Source organism: Bos mutus, chromosome 2 (genome assembly GCF_027580195.1).
Source record: "Bos mutus isolate GX-2022 chromosome 2, NWIPB_WYAK_1.1, whole genome shotgun sequence".
Lineage (NCBI taxonomy): Eukaryota > Metazoa > Chordata > Mammalia > Artiodactyla > Bovidae > Bos > Bos mutus.
The window spans coordinates 122,577,464-122,593,881 of NC_091618.1; the positions used below are offsets into that span (position 1 = coordinate 122,577,464).

Consider the following 16,418-nt stretch of genomic DNA (forward strand, 5'->3'; position numbering starts at 1 on the left):
GTCTTTTCCAATCAGTCAACTCTTTGCATGAGGTGGCCAAAGTACTGGAGTTTCAGCTTTAGCATCATTCCTTCCAAAGAAATCCCAGGGCTGATCTCCTTCAGAATGGACTGGTTGGATCTCCTTGCAGTCCAAGGGACTCTCAAGAGTCTTCTCCAATACCACAGTTCAAAAGCATTAATTCTTCAGTGCTCAGCTTTCTTCACAGTCCAACTCTCACATCCATACATGACCACTGGAAAAACGATAGCCTTGACTAGATGGACCTTTGTTGGCAAAGTAATGTCTCAGCTTTTGAATATGCTATCTAGGTTGGTCATAACTTTACTTCCAAGGAGTAAGCGTCTTTTAATTTCATGGCTGCAATCACCATCTGCAGTGATTTTGGAGCCCCCCAAAATAAAGTCTGCCACTGTTTCCACTGTTTCCACATCTATTTCCCATGAAGTGATGGGACCAGATGCCATGATCTTCGTTTTCTGAATGTTGAGCTTTAAGCCAACTTCTTCACTCTCCACTTTCACTTTCATCAAGAGGCTCTTTAGTTCCTCTTCACTTTCTGCCATAATGGTGGTGTCATCTGCATATCTGAGGTTATTGATATTTCTCCCGGCAATCTTGATTCCAGCTTATGCTTCTTCCAGCCCAGCATTTCTCATGATGTACTCTGCATATAAGTTAAATAAGCAGGGTGACAATATACAGCCTTGATGCACTCCTTTTCCTATTTGGAACCAGTCTGTTTTTCCATGTCCAGTTCTAACTGTTGCTTCCTGACTTGCATATAGGTTTCTCAAGAGGCAGGTCAGGTGGTCTGGGATTCCCATCTCTTTCAGAATTTTCCACAGTTTATTGTGATCCACACAGTCAAAGACTTTGGCATAGTCAATAAAGCAGAAATAGATGTTTTACTGGAACTCTCTTGCTTTTTCAGTGATCCAGCGGATGTTGGCAATTTGGTCTCTGGTTCCTCTGCCTTTTCTAAAACCAGCTTGAACATCTGGAAGTTCACGGTTCACGTATTGCTGAAGCCTGGCTTGGAGAATTTTGAGCATTACTTTACTAGCGTGTGAGATGAGTGCAATTGTGTGGTAGTTTGAGCATTCTTTGGCATTGCCTTTCTTTGGGATTGGAATGAAAACTGACCTTTTCCAGTCCTGTGGCCACTGCTGAGTTTTCCAAATTTGCTGGCATATTGAGTGCAGCACTTTCACAGCATCATCTTTCAGGATTTGAAATAGCTCGACTGGAATTCCATCAGCTTCACTAGCTTTGTTCATAGTGATGCTTTCTAAGGCCCACTTGACTTCACATTCCAGGATGTCTGGCTCTAGGTGAGTGATCACACCATCGTGATTATCTGGGTCGTGAAGATCTTTTTTGTACAGTTCTGTGTATTCTTGCCACCTCTTCTTAATATTTCTTCTTCTGTTAGGTCCATACCATTTCTTTCCTTTCTCGAGCCCATCTTTGCATGAAATGTTCCCTTGGTATCTCTAATTTTCTTGAAGAGATCTCTAGTCTTTCCCATTCTGTGGAAGGTTGAGAAGAATTTTGTTTGGCAGTATTCTTGGGGACTGATCTCTTAAGAAAAGCAGTCATCAGGGAATACAAATCCATAATCCTAAGAGGTTGGTAAGAAGGATCAGAATTTGAAACGATACAGACACTGTGAAGAAAGTTTAATAATGGCCATTGATGTGGCACTTTAGGAGGAGAGAGAAATGTTAAGAAGAATTTTAGGCAACATGCTATGTGATGTTATGTAAAAGTTACCCAGTGAGTGCTCCTTTCAGGAAAATCATGGTAAATACATAATTTCTCAAGGCTTATGCAATACTTGTTTTTTTGTTGTTGTTTGTTTGTTTCTTGGTTGATAAGCATGGCTTCATGGAAGCCCCATTATACTTTATGTGTCTATAACCTTTTACCTAGGGTTATCCAGAATATTTCCTTTTAAAGGAACTGTTCTTCCCTCTAAAAGTTCAACATGCACATCAAAAATTCTCTAGGAAATGAAAAAATTTTATCCAAAATTTGGAGATAAGAATACAACATAAATTCATTTTTTTAAAAAAGAGAATAAATCATTGTCACTTATAGATACCTACTGCCTAACACTCAATATCTAGCCCTGTTTATGGGCATATTTTTTGTTACTGAAATAAAACAAATTTTATACAAACCAAATTCTTCTTGTAGTTTTCTAGGTAACTGATATCATAACCTTCTCTATTTTAAAAAAGTGGGAGCTAGTTCATCACCCTGTACTTACCAGTGTAATGAAATATGTTCAATAATGTTCTCATATCCTTCACCATCCACAGTTGTAGATTGAGTAGTATTGGAGAAAAAATTCCTGGGGTCTAATAGAGAGGCATATTGTAGACTATTAGTCATGGTACATGACAAAGCTCTCAGAAGCCAACTGAAATATAACAAGTGGCGAGCAAAATCTTCATCATTATTTGGTAATTGCAGTAAGAAGCATCTTTCTTACTTACTTAATTTTCAAGGCTACCTAAAATCATGCCAAAGTAAGGATCAGTGGTAGTTATTGCCCTGAAAATCCAGCACAGCCCTACAGCTCCCTTTCTGTAACATATTTTATTATGCTTCCTTTACAGGGGTTTGGCTTCCCAGGTGGCTCAGACAGTAAAGAACCTGCCTACAATGCAGGAGACATGGGTTCAATCCCTGAGTCGGGAAGATTCCCTGGAGAAGGAAATGGCAACCCACTCCAGTGTTCTTGCCTGGAGAATTCTGTGGACAGAGGAACCTGGAGGGCCACAGTTCAGGGGGTCACAAAGAATCGGACATGACTGAGTGCCTAACACTTTACTTTTACTTAACAAAATAAACATAAAGCCCTAATTGTAAAAATAATAGAAGCCAACAAAAAAAATATTAATATGCAATGCACGTGTATTTCAGTATGTAAATCCAAGAACACAAGCACACTGGAAGACATGATGACGCCATGAGGGGCTTGCACATACACAGAGAAGCTGCCGAGTGCCCTAGCTAAGGAGGCAGAGTGTATTGTACTGGTAAACTGAGCAAGCATGCCTGATGATAGTATAATTTTCCAAAATGATAAGCAATTCTTGGTTAAGTGCCAGATAAAAATACTACATGTTTTGCTTGATTTTCTTAGTGCCTTCTATGTGATCTTTGATAAAAGAATGCAAAAAATACTTTGTATTTACATATAAAAATGGAATTAGTTTCTAGGCCCAAGTAATTATAAACAGGTTTTTACCTACAAAAATCTTTTTTTTTTTTTTTTTTTTTTGACATTTCATAATTTGTGCAGTTCTGGTCCTCATATTGTGATGTATCTGGCATGTCTAAAGCCACTAGTGTCCCTCCCAATTATTTTGACAACCAAAAACATTCCAGTCAGTCAGTTAGCTAACTGACATATTCACTAACTACCTAGTAACTACTAAAAAATAGTCCTGTCTCAGTTGAAAACGTTGTTGGTAGGAAGAGAATAAATACAACAGTTACTTGTAGATCTGTCTCCCATAAACAATAGGCTCCTCTTGGTGGTTTTAACTGTTACTTTTCTCGTTTTGACTTTTTCATAGGCTAGGTCTTTAAATATTGCATCCTCCATACATAGCTAATTTCTGAAACCTTCTAATAAAACCCCATCCCCTGGAAGTGTTTGTGGAAAATGTGTATTTATTTATGGGTGCGCTGGGTCTGTGTTGCTGTACGTGGCTTTCTCTAGTTGAGGCGAGTGAGGGTTAGTCTTCATTGGAATGCACGAGCTTCTCATTGAGGCGGCTTCTCTTGTTGCAGAACATGGATTCTAAGGTGCGTGGGCACAGTAGTTGAGGTGCACAGCCCCAGCTACCCTATGGCATGTGGAATCCTCCCAGACCAGGGACTGAACTAGTGTCCCCTGCAGGGGCATTAGTCCAGGTGGACTTTCAACCACTGGACCACCAGGGGAGTTTTAAGTGAAAAGGTTTCACAGATAACTAGTCATAAAATAAAACTTGAGTGTGATAGGCAGAAAAATGGCCCCCCAAAATGTCCATGTCCTAACCCCTAGAATCTATGATTATGCTACCTTACCTGGTAAAGGGGACCTTGCAGATGTGATAGAATTAGGGATTTCAATTATTCTGGATTATCTGGTTGGTCCCAATGTGATTGCAAAGGCAGTAATAAGTGAAAGGGGGAGGCAGGAATGTGAAGAGTCAGAGTCAGAGATTGAAGATGCGGTGCAGCTGGCATTGAAGATGGAAGGAGGGGCCCTGACCAATGCAAGGTGGTCTCTAGCAGCTGGAATAGGCAAACAAATATTCCCCTGGAAATTTCAGAATAAACAGTCCTGCTGACACCTTGATTTTAGCCCAGTAAGACCCATTTTCTACTTCTGACTTCTGGAATTGTAAGATAGTAATTTTGTGCCAAGTCATATACTCACTGATTCCCTTAATCTCCAAGTCAAACAGCTGCGTCCATACCCATAGCTGTTTCAGTCGCTGAGTAGTTCACATCAGTTGGACTTTCACTGTTTGTTTCACTGTTTCACTGTTTGGATTCAGCACTAGTTCTGAACTGAATAGGCAAGTCAAATACAATGGTATTATGTATTTCTTTTCTGAAGCAGGTATACCTAAGAATGAGAAATATGGGCTGCTCTTGTCCCTCGTTTCTAGTTATAGCTATTAGGAAATATTCAAGCATAATTTGAACAAAGTGACAGTTTTCTGTATAGGCAGACTTTATTAATAGCATTCAAATTAGCGTCATTAGTTTAGGGACTGTTTTATTTAACTGTATCCTCAGTCCCTCACAGAGTACATAGCATTGAGTAGATTTTGAATGAATGAATGGGTGTTACTTATAGCTTGTCAGAGAATTACTTACCTTCTAGTACCTCAGCACATCACAAACTTATTTCTCTGAAATTATTTAATGCCCTTCTTTAGGGTTTAGAGAAAATAAATATAACACCCATCAATTTGAACAATATGATTCATTTACAGTCCTTAATTTGCTGGTAGGTCTCCTTATCTGATTTTTCTTTTCCTTTGATCCTCTGCTTTTCTCCATTTTTCCTTTTCTGCTTGAAAAATGACCCATTCTTAGGGCTGCAAGCATTTCCTCTTAGTAGTTGATTTTAAAGCACAAGTATTATTAGAAAAATTCCACTAATGAGATATAACATTAAAAAACTACAGTAAAATATAAAATCTGGGGTTGTTATAGCCACAATATTATTGTTTCTCCTGCTATACAATTTAAAAGTTGTTTGTTCATTATAAAAATTTATATTTCTACCTTGCCTTTCAAATCCATCTACCTAACCTTCAATGTATTTGTAGTTTGGCTTAGAAAAGTCCATGTTTCCCCATCACAAAAACACATTTAGTGCAAATGAATTGACTCCTTCCTTCATACAACTCTGTATGATTAATGAATTAGTCTATTAAACTTTGAATTGAAGAGGAACAATCAATGGAGTAAATATTTTTGATCCATTAGGTACAACATTAACTTTCAAGCAAGCTTCTTTGGTGAAGCTATATTTTCATATAATGTTTTCAGTGTGTTATTTGATAAGAAGAAAAGTTCTCAGTAAGGTTGTGGTACGTAACTATTAATAAGCATTGAAGTCCTAACAACATTGGCTGTCAAACCTGATGTATTAATGTGAATTAAGGAGATTTTCTTCTCCTAAGAGGAAAATAGATTGTCATAGGTTAAACAATGATCACCAAAACAAAGGCAATGTCAGCTTGATAGAAAGCCTTCAATTTAGAGGAGTGACCTTTAAAAGCGAATGCATAAATAATCTCACCATAATCACTTGGTGTAATATTTTGGGTTTACAGTTTATGTTGCAATAAAGCATATCTATTGATTTGATTTTTAAAAATTTTGCCCTTTGGGAAATCACCTCAGATTTTAAAATTAAAGCAAAAGACAGTAATGACAACAATGTATGAATAGCCAAAACAATCACAGAATGAAATACTGGTTTGAAAAAGTCACCCTTTAAAGACATCGGGGAAAGTCAAAGTATTTTCAACTCAGCTCCAAATTACACAGAGCAAGTAGAAAATAGTTGTTGGTATGGAGTTAATAAACCAATGTATTTTTATTTTAGTTTAGTTTTTTGGCTGTGTTGTGCAGTATGCAGGTTATTAGTTTCTTGACCAGAGAGGGAACCTGCGTCCCCTGCACTGGCAGCATGGAATCTTAACCACTGGACCACCAGGGTATTTTTATCTTTAGTAATCCCTAGTTCCAAGTTGATCCATGGCTTCTGTTACTTAGAATTGTGCAAAGAGGACTAATATAACATTTTATTTTATAAAATAGCAAAAATAATCCTTCTTCCATTCAGACTGAGCATTAGATTTAGTACGCTAAAGGAAAGGAGAATATTAAAAATGGAAGCCTATTTGTTTTCGTTCTAGAACATGTGGAAAAGACCTATATCTGATTTCTTTTCTCCAGGCTGATAAATTTGTAAGAAAGCAAAAAAAAAAAAAAAAAAAAAAGAAAGTAGCTTTTGTTCATTGTTACAACAAGCCTGTAATGCTTTTGTAGTAAAATATGTAAATGAATACACAGATAACTAAGAAAATAGGCTGCTACTGCTAAGTCGCTTCAGTCGTGTGCAACTCTGTGTGACCCCATAGACGGCAGCCCACCAGGCCCTGCCGTCCCTGGGATTCTCCAGGCAAGAACACTGGAGTGGGTTGCCATTTCCTCCTCCAATGCATGAAAGTGAAAATTGAAAGTGAAGTCGCTCAGTCATGTTTGACTCTTCACGACCCCATGGACTGCAGCCTACCAGGCTCCTCCGTCCATGGCAGGAGGAGCATTTTCATTTCCTCCATCCATTTTCTAGGCAAGAGTACTGGAGTGGGTTGCCATTGCCTTCTCCGAGAAAATAGGCAGAGACTTGCTTTTCTGGTCAAGTGAAACATTTACAGGAACATGAAAGTTACCGAAGTTTTGGTTTGCTAATGTGGCAACCAATTTATTTTAACATGCTGTTTCTCAAATAACTTCAGCTTAAAATATCCAGTATGTCAAGGTGCCGTATTTGGGGGTAGCATGTCCTGAGCCCTGTCAGAGACATTTCAGCTCTGGAGGCTTTCTATCCCATTTAACCAGTTAGGAGACCATGCTTCTTATCCCAACTAACTAGCTGGTTGAATTAACAAGTCAGTCTCTCTGTATCTTGTTTGCTTATCCATGAAAACACAGAAGTAAATTACATGATCTATACAAGACTCCGACCTTAAAAACAAATTTATGAAATAAAAATATGCATCTTCAAAATTAACTTCTAGCTCAGAGAGTGTTTCTGTTTTCTTGTCAATTAACTTTTTAAAAAATATATAGTGTTCTTTAGAATGAAACTACTGGATATTAAAATTCCAATTGTATTTTTAAGGAGGGACTATATACCTTACTGAAATACATATATTATATACATATTTTTTGGCCTCAGGTTGTTAGCTTGTTGAGTTTGAATTTTCTATTATGCTTTTGAACACTCCTCAATTTTACATATACCCTTTGTATTTCAATAAAATTAAACTAAATGTATGTCACTTTGCATGTAGGAATGAACAAGCAAATAAACAGTATATAGCCACATATTTCAGTAGATTAAACTGAGCTGAAATTATCCTTCATGCTGGCACTATAATAGGCTATTGATCTCAGATTGCATTTTTCTGTTTCTCTATAATTGAATTTTGTTCACAAATGAAAGAGTGTGTTCATTTTCAGGTTACATTTAGTGAAATAAAAACTGCATCTGGGATCAGTTTTATCATGTGCTCAGTGGAAGACTAAGCCTTTCATTGAATTCAGTATGGAACATTGTGACTATTAAAAAAAAGTATACCACCTCCTTGGAAGAAATTTTTTTCCAAAAAAGCTAACGTTTAAATCTTCATTGTTTTAAAAAATTCTGCATAATTATACCCATACATCAGACTATATGCGAAACTACAGAACTTTTTCCTATGAGTGAAAACTGATATGATGCAATTACATAAATTTACCCATTTATAGGAACTAAAAGAAATTTAAACTAAAGAAAATAAGACAGAATTTAAAAACAAAAGGATCTTCAAGTAGAGAATAGTTGTCTGCCAAAACTAGAGTTGATTTTCTGACTTAAGCTAGACCTTCCTTTGGAAATTTTTAATATTAATGAGTTGGAAATTTTAGGAAGAGATAGAGAGAGATAGAGATCATTCTGTTGTTTTTGAGATTGCACCTAAGTACTGCATTTTGAATTCTTTTGTTGACTCTGAGGGCTACTCCATTTCTTCCAAAAGATTCTTGCCTACAGTAGTAGATATAATGGTCACCTGAATTAAATTCACCCATTCCAGTCCATTTTAGTTCACTGATTTCTTAAATGTCGATGTTCACTCTTGCCATCTCCTGTTTGAACACTTCCAATTTACCTTGACTCATGCAACATTCCAGGTTCCTATGCAATATTCCAGGTTCCTATGTATCAGACTTGACTCCCATCAGCAGTCACATCCACAACTGGGCACTGTTTTCACTTTGACTCTGTCTCTTCATTGTTTCTGGAGTTATTTCTCCACTCTTCTCCAGTAGCATATTGATAGCTACCGACCTGGGGAGTTCATCTTTCAGTGTCATATCTTTTTGCCTTTTCATACTGTTCATGGGGTTCTCAGGCAAGAATGCTGAAGTGGTTTGCCATTCCCTTCTCCAGTGGACCATGTTTTGTCAGAACTCTCCACCATGACCCATCTCTCTTGGGTGGCCCTACATGGCATGGCTCATAGTTTCATTGAGTTAGACAAGGCTGTGGTCCATGTGATCAGTTTGATTAGTTTTCTCTGATTGTGGTTTTCAGTCTGTCTGCCCTCCGAGGGATAAGGATAAGAGGCTTATGGAAGCTTCCTGTTGGGAGAGACTGGCTGTGGGAAAAACTGGATCTTGTTCTGATGGGTGGGAGCCATGCTCAGTAAATCTTTAATACATGATCAGTAAATCTTTAAATCTGTGTGGATCACAACAAACTGGAAAGTTCTTCAGGAGATGGGAATACCAGACCACCTTAACTGCCTCCTGAGAAATTTGTATGCAGATGAAGAAGCAACAGTTAGAACCAGACATGAAACAGTGGACTGGTTCCAAATTGGGAAAGGCGTACACAAGGCTGTATATTGTCACCCTGCTTATTTAACTTATATGCACAGTACATCATGCAAAATGCCGGGCTGGATGAAGCACAAGCTGGAATCAAGATTACTGGACAGTGAAGAGATGGAGTCATAGTGAAAACAACGCCCAGTTGTGGATATGACTGGGAGAAATATCAGTAACCTCAGTTATGCAGATAATACCACCCTTATGGCAGAAAGTGAAGAGGAACTGAAGAGCCTCTTGATGAAAGTGAAAGAGGAGAGTGAAAAAGCTGGCTTAAAACTCAACATTCAAAAAACTGAGATCATGGCATCCAGTCCCATCACTTCATGGCAAATAGATGGGGAAACAGTGGAAACACTGACAGACTCTATTTTCTTATGCTCCAAAATCACTGCAGTTGGTGACTGCAACCATGAAATTAAAAGACGTTTGCTCTTTAGAAGAAAGGCTATGACTAACCTGGACAGCATATTAAAAAACAGAGATATTACTTTGCTGACAAAGTTCCAAATATTCAAAGCTGTGGTTTTTCCAGGAACCATGTATGGATGTGAGAGTTGGACTCTAAAGAAAGCTGAGCACAGAAGGATTGATGCTTTTGAACTGTGGTGTTGGAGGAGAATCTTGAGAGACCCTTGGACTGCAAGGAGATCCAACCAGTCCATCATAAAGAAAATCAGTCCTGAATATTCATTGGAAGGACTGATGCTGAAGCTGAAACTCCAATACTTTGGCCACCTGATGCAAAGAACTGACTTATTGGAAAAGAGCCTGATGCTGGGAAAGATTGAAGGTGGGAGGAGAAGGGAGCAACAGAGAGTGAGATCGCATCACAGACTTGATGGACGTGAGTTTGAATAAGCTCAGGGAGTTGGCGATGGACAGGGAGGCCTGGCATGCTGCAGTCCATGGGGTCGCAAATAATCAGACATGACTGAGCAACTGAACTGAACTGAAGAGATATCATTTAAAGACATTTCCATGTTCTTTATTTTTTTTAATTTTTTTCATGTTCTTTATTCTTTATCACTTGAGATGCTTCCAGTAATATTCAGAGATTAGCCACACCACTTTCAGTCCTCTACTTGAAAGTGACAGTCTTCAACTGTGCAGCAAGTCCTGGGTCTCAAAGCTCTTCATTTGTTCTTTGGTGATTGTGTGCAGATAACAGAGGGTCTAATTTTCATCCCATGGACTTGTAGGGGACACAATTACTGTTGAAACAAAGTGGGAACATTTCTGGGCCTTTCTGAACTTTCTCTGGATGGGAAAGGGGAGAGATGTGCCAATGGTGAAATTCAGTGACAGCATTCTCTCAGGACTCGCTGTTCAGGCCTCTGGGAAAGCTTCCCTACTTCTCTTGCCCAAAGTCCTGGAAGCAAAATGCTGGGAAGATTGTGTGTTGTGGTGGTGTTCACGTTAGAAAGAACACAGCTTCAGGGCATGGAGAGAATGTGAACAGAGGAAACACTTAAGAGAAGAAAGACGAATGAACTGAGTGGAAAGCATGGATGCAGTAGTGCCATTTCCTTGTCTCACTTTGTGTTCCAGTGTGTGGGTTTGGAAGTACTCATGAGTTAGTATTCTCAGTGGCTGCACATGGTGGCTGAGGAATATTTTGCAGTGGTAAACAATTTGTTTTATTCTTAAATTTTAGGCTTCTTTGTTTAGATACAACATGTATTAAGTTGATGCCACATTGACAACTAGATGGCTAGTGAAGGCGAACATTGGGAATTTTTTTTTTGTAAAGTATTTAATAATATTAATAAATGTTTTAAAAGTTAAATCTATTGACGTTAAATCATTTCTGTTAAAGCTAACCCATTAGTGTGGGCTTCCCTCGTAGCTCAGTTGGTAAAGAATCCACTGCAATGCAGGATACCTTTTAAATTTAAGAAATAATTTTGCATATTTTAAGATGAAAATAAACTATAAGATATATGAGGAATAATTTAATTTTTAAACGTTTACTTTAACTCACATTTTTATACAAATATGTCCACATTTGAGGGGCTTCCCTGATAGCTCAGTTGGTAAAGAATCCACCTGCAATGCAGGCGACCCCGGTTTGATTCCTGGGTCAGGAAGATCCACTGGAGAAGGGATAGGCTACCCATTCCAGTATCCTAGGGCTCCTCTTGGGGCTCAGCTGGTAAAGAATCCGTCTGCAATGCAGGAGACCTGGGTTCACTCCCTGGGTTGGGAAGACCCCCCCAAGAGAAGGGAAAGGCTACCCACTTGAATATTCTGGCCTGGAGAATTCCATGGACTGTATAGTCCATGGGGTCACAAAGAGTCAGACATGACTGAGCGACTTTAACTCACTCACTCATCTACAATTGAATCTCTTTGAAAACAATTATATTTACTTTTTAATTCTTTAAATCACTGGGGATCAATCAGTACATCAAGATTGTGATAAAAATAGAAAAAAGTGGAATTTTACTTTTTAAACACGTCACTTGAAAGTGAAGCTCAGGAAAGAAGAAAGTGGTAGGGGGTGGGGGGTAGGAAGAGAAAATTTACAAAGAGACAAGACAGGTTGCTTAAAATTTTAAAAGCTAGAAATGAAAAGTTTCCTTTGAGTGTGACCTATGTAAAAATCATGAATAAGATTATAACTTTTTATTTAATGACAATTTAATTATTGGTCAAAGCAAGGCAAATGAGAAACAAAATTATCCCCATCAAACCCACAGTTTGAATAGGTTGTATGAAATCCCCGAAACTTCATATTCTTAAATAAAGAAGGTTTTAATTACTGGTTACAACGATGAGTATATATGTTAGCTTCTAGTTGTACTCATGCCCTGGTTCCTTATGTGAAGGATGGATCTTTCTATCCCTTCCATTCTCTCTAAATTCATTCCTTTCAGGCTTTTGTCCCCATAGCTTCTCTGAAACTACACTAGACAAGGTTACTAATGTCTGGCACCGTTTCAATTCCATGGTCAGTTCTCAGTCCTCGTCTTACTTGATTTCGTTGTTGTTGTTCATTTGCTCAGGTCATCTCCAACTTTTTGCAACCCCATGGACTGCAGCATGCCAGGCTTCCCTGTCCTTTACTATCTCCCAGAGTTTGCTCAAACTCATGTCCATGGAGTTGGTGATGCCATCCAACCATCTCATCCTCTGTCGCCACCTTCTCTTCCTGCCTTCAGTCTTTCTCAGCATCAGGGTCTTTTCCAGTGAGTCAGCTCTTTGCGTCCAGTGGTCAAAGTATTGTAGCTTCAGTTTCAGCATCAGTCCTTCCAGCTTACTTGATTTAACAGCAACTAATACAGCAGAGCAGTCACTCGTCTCCCCTTCATACATGTTTTTATTCTCTCCTAGGACAGCATACTTTCTTATTTACATTTTATCTTATTGGTTACTCCTTCTCAGTCCCTTTTTCTCTCTGTCTTCTTAATGCTGAAGTGCCCAGTGCTCAATCTTAGGCCATCTCATCTGTGTCCGCTCTCATTCCTTAGGTGAGCTCATCTATTCTCATGCTTTGAAACATCATTTTTGCTGACAACTTTCAAATTTATATCTTTTCTCCAGCTTTTCCCCTGAACTTCATGTTCAAATATTCAACAGGTTAATTGACATCTCTCCTGAAGATATTTGATATATCATGCTTAAAATGTCTAAACTGAACTGCTCATGCTAACCCCCAAAGTTGTTCCCTTTGCAGTTCTATATGTTAATGAATGATAACTCTATCCTTCTGGTTGCTCGGGCCAAGTGACTTGTAGTCAGCTTTTGACTTCACTCATTCTCTCATAGTCCTCACTTTATTCATCTCTTAGTAAATCCTGCTAGCTCTATTTTCAAAATATATCAAGAATCCCACCAAATCCTTTTATTACCATTGCTCTGCCTTGTTCTACCCCATCATCTTTCACTGCATTAGTCTCCTAACCAGTCTCCTGTTTCTACCCTTTATTCTTTTGTGTGTGTGTGTGTGTGTGTGTGTGTGTGTGTGTGTGGCGGTGGGGTGGGGAGGGTGGTTGTTCAGTCATGTGTACTGTTTATGACCCCACGGACTGTAGCCACCAGGCTCCTCTGTCTATGTAATTTTCCAGGCAAGCATACTGGACCAGATAGCTATTTCCTTCTCCAGGGGTTCTTCCTGATCGAGGGATCAAACCTACGTCTCTGGCATCTCCTGTGTTGGCAGATGGATTCATTATCACTGTGCCACCTGGGAAGCCTCTTTCTTAGTCTTATTTTTAAGTGCTTTCTTTAGTACCAGACATCCACTTAATTTAAAGCACTTAATCCTAAGACTTGTATAACCAATTTGAACTTTTTGAAGGATATATGCAAGCTTCATGAACATGGCCTCCATTATTCATTCATTTGACAAATATTTTTTTCTTGAGTTTATATTAAGTGACAGGCCTTTTGTTTAGTCCTGGGAATATAAGCATAAATAAAACATAGCTGCAGTCTAGAGAAAATTACAGTTGAATAGAAAGGAAAAGACAGCAAACATCTCTCTTTACTATGAGAGATGGCATAGGGTGGGTAATTAGTTTGGATTTAGACATGTTAAATTAAGGGTGCTTTTGGGATATTCAAGTAGAGATAAGTGGGTCTGGAGTTTATGAGAGAGGTTTGTATTATTGTCACATAGGAAGTGAATAAGGTCACTCAGGAAGAATGTGGAAAAAGGAGATTGAGTCTAATTTTGTAAAACATTTATAATGGGAGGGAAAGAATATAGGGAATGTTTCTTTGGACATTGGGTAGTATTGGGCATCTCAGGTCGCTGTGAAATTTTTGCTTTGGTCACTGGAGTGTGAACAGAAATGATGTGTATCACTTCTGGGGAGGAGCTTTAAGAGGCAATACAGGAGTCAGCTGGTTCCTTTTTCCTTGTCCTGATGATTATAAAATGTGTTGAGCTGAAGCCTCTGTCACCCTGATCCCCTGAGTGATTATCAGTATCAAAGTTCCTTAAGTGTGGTCCCAGACTTGCAGCGTCATCGAGGGACACACTTTTGTCGGGGTGCACAAGTGTTTTGTTCGTTACAACTCATAACCTTTTGTATCCTAATGATTCAGAGAGGGCCGTAAGAAAGAGAGATTTTCAAGGAGATTCAAGAAGAAAAATATGGAAAAATTTTCAAGAAGATAAAGACATCAAATGCTTCATCACCAGACAGAGATTGAAAAGTGTTCATTTGATTTGGCATTTAGGAGGTCATTTGCAATTTTAGTAAGTTATGCAATGTGAAAGAAACAGTGTCTTTCAAATGACAACCAAAGGGAGAAAATCCAGATCTGAACTGCAGAAAGAGTGAGGCTCTTACTACCCCCATTTCCTTGCGTCTCATTTACTTTGCCAACATCAGTAATTGCTTATGAGTCTGCCAATTTCTCCTTACCATTTCCCTGATCGCTTTGAACTCACATACCACCCTCCTCCTTCCATCTTTCCCTTCTACCTGTCTCTGTTGGGGCCCTTTAGATTCTGTGATAACTTCCTTCATTCTTTCTTAGTAGAACTTCTTACAAGGAAAGCATTTAACTGGCACTTTTTCACCTCTTCAGCCTATTGCAAATTGACTTTTGACCTCATTGATTTAGTGAAATGGCTCATGGCAAGGAAATTTTTCATAAAAACCACATATAATTAGTTTTTAAACTTCCTGCATAAATCTCTTTAATTTTATATTATGACACAGTACACAATTATTCACTGAGTAGTTCATCTCCTCTTAGCCAAAGAGAAAATTGAAACTGTCAGTCAAACTGTATGGAATAAGAAATAACATTTTTATTAGCAGTAAACAGAAACTTGTACAATAAAAGTATTTTTGTGTCACTTGAAATATTACCTTTGGTTGCAAGTTTTGAAAGTATTCAAGGTATTTTCTGTTCTTATTTATTTTAGTTGGGATTTTGATTGCAGGCAGCTTGCTTTTTTTTTTTCCTCCTGCCTTACAGTCACGATACTTGAGCACACATATAATGAAGCCTTGTTCAATTTGAGACTTCTCTATAGTAATGCAATAACATTACAAAGATTTTCTTCATTTAATCCTCAAACAACTTTTTTGAAGGGTTTTGATTTCCCCCCTATTTACAGATGAAGAAATGAAAACTCAGAGAGGAAGATAAATTACCATAGTTACATTGCCACAGCTTATGAGTGTGTGTTTGCTCAAATCTGGGTCTTCTGATTCTGAATTTAGAGCTGTTTTTACTATCCTCAGCTGCTTAGATGTAGTACGAGTACATAATTAACAACATAGATACAGTAACAATTCAAATTAAATTAATTTTTTAAATGGACATTTTTATTCAAAGATGGCAAGACCATACATTTCTCCTAATTTATTTTGTCAAGATCTTATATGTTGAATGAGTTTAGATATTAGATGAGTTTAGGTTGGCAGTAAAGAACTGTTGTGCACTTTCATAGATATTCTTTTGTATCATTCTTCTCTGAACAGACATGATTACACTGTTTTTAACATAGAAACGGATGTTTTGATACTCTTTTTTGTTTGTTTTTGTTTGATACTCTTCAGCAATGAGAAGAGGTTAAAGAAGTTTGGGTAGAACTAGTAAGAAGAGTAATTGGATATGATTGTTATCTTAAATATAGCCACCAGACTGTTGATTTAAGTTTTGGTCTGTCCTAAATTATTCATGACAAAATTTTGTCAGCATATCTGGCTCTTTTATCTGTGTCTATGAATCTTCCCTGGTGGCTCAGAGGATAAAGCGTCTGCCTGCAATGCAGGAGACCCAGGTTCAATCCCTGGGTTGGGAAGATCCCCTGGAGAAGGAAATGGCAACCCACTCCAGTATTCCTGCCTGGAGAATCCCATGGACAGAGGAGCCTGGCGGACTACAGTCCACGGGGTCTCAAAGACTCGGACACGACTGAGTGACTTCACACACACACACACACATGAATCTTCAAAACAATACTCTGTCTGTAAGGCTGATATGTATATGATTAACATCTAGGCTCTCAAGATAATTTTAAAAATTAAAGGAATAGATATGTGAACACTAGATTCAAAAACATTTCTTTACTTTTCCCATTTCAAATTTATATTAATAAAAGCCTCAAAGGCAACCTCCTTGAGAATATGCACACTCTTACTGGAAACACTCAAGACAATAAGATTAACATTTATTGCTGACTCAGCAAGAAAAGAAATTCAGAGAATTTGGTTCTAGAAGGGAGGTAGAACAAACAAACAGGATGAGCAATCATTTGCTGG

At 38.1% G+C, this 16,418-nt stretch overlaps 1 non-coding gene across 1 annotated transcript; it reads left to right on the top strand.

Moving 5' to 3' along the window:
- Window positions 1-15,886: 15,886 nt before the first annotated feature.
- Window positions 15,887-15,958, top strand: TRNAC-GCA (transfer RNA cysteine (anticodon GCA)). Its single transcript has one exon. It is a non-coding gene; the product is annotated as a tRNA-Cys (tRNA).
- The last annotated feature ends 460 nt before the right edge of the window (window positions 15,959-16,418 follow it).